Source organism: Micromesistius poutassou, assembly GCF_964030765.1.
Source record: "Micromesistius poutassou genome assembly, chromosome: 8".
In the NCBI taxonomy this organism is placed as follows: domain Eukaryota; kingdom Metazoa; phylum Chordata; class Actinopteri; order Gadiformes; family Gadidae; genus Micromesistius; species Micromesistius poutassou.
Genome location: NC_140278.1, coordinates 2,255,611 through 2,256,562, shown reverse-complemented (window position 1 = coordinate 2,256,562; position 952 = coordinate 2,255,611).

Below are 952 nucleotides of genomic sequence, written 5' to 3'. Positions count from 1 at the left end.
ATAGGTAAATCGATCAGTTTATAAACTGTTGCTCCTTGAATGTAAAAGCTTTTAATATTTGGTTACTGCGAGCCTCATAATCAGTCCTTACCAGTAGTCGCCATTTTAACAGTACATCCAGATGGCTGCTGGGATGAGTTTGTATTCAGCATTATGTGACAAAAGATTTCAACAGCGTTTCCATTTAATGATCTTCTTAAAGATAATGATCTACGTTTAGATGCAGTTCATTTAAAAACATTTTTGCGTAAGTGCCTTCAGCTATCTCTTCTTCACTAGAATGTATTGCTTTTGTGTCTTATCGTTTTTGTTCTTCTCCAATGTGCTGTACTGTTAAGGAACAATGAGGCACATTATTGTCCCGGTAATTAAAATGACCAGCAGCCTCCTCCAAACAGTAATTAAGAGCCAGGCGAGGCGTCTAATTGGTCTGGGTTCACCACTCGAACACATCATGTTGGCACCCGTGGGAAACCCCTAGTCATTATCATTGTGGAGAGGATGAGATACACGTCAGACAGTGCTATCAGTATGAGGGTCATTATCATTGTGGAGAGGATGAGACACACGTCAGACAGTGCTATCAGTATGAGGGTCATTATCATTGTGGAGACGATGAGACACACGTCAGACAGTGCTATCAGTATGAGGGTCATTATCATTGTGGAGAGGATGAGACACACGTCAGACAGTGCTATCAGTATGAGGGTCATTATCATTGTGGAGAGGATGAGACACACGTCAGACAGTGCTATCAGTATGAGGGTCATTATCATTGTGGAGACGATGAGACACACGTCAGACAGTGCTATCAGTATGAGGGTCATTATCATTATGGAGAGGATGAGACACACGTCAGACAGTGCTATCAGTATGAGGGTCATTATCATTGTGGAGAGGATGAGACACACGTCAGACAGTGCTATCAGTATGAGGGTCATTATCATTGTGG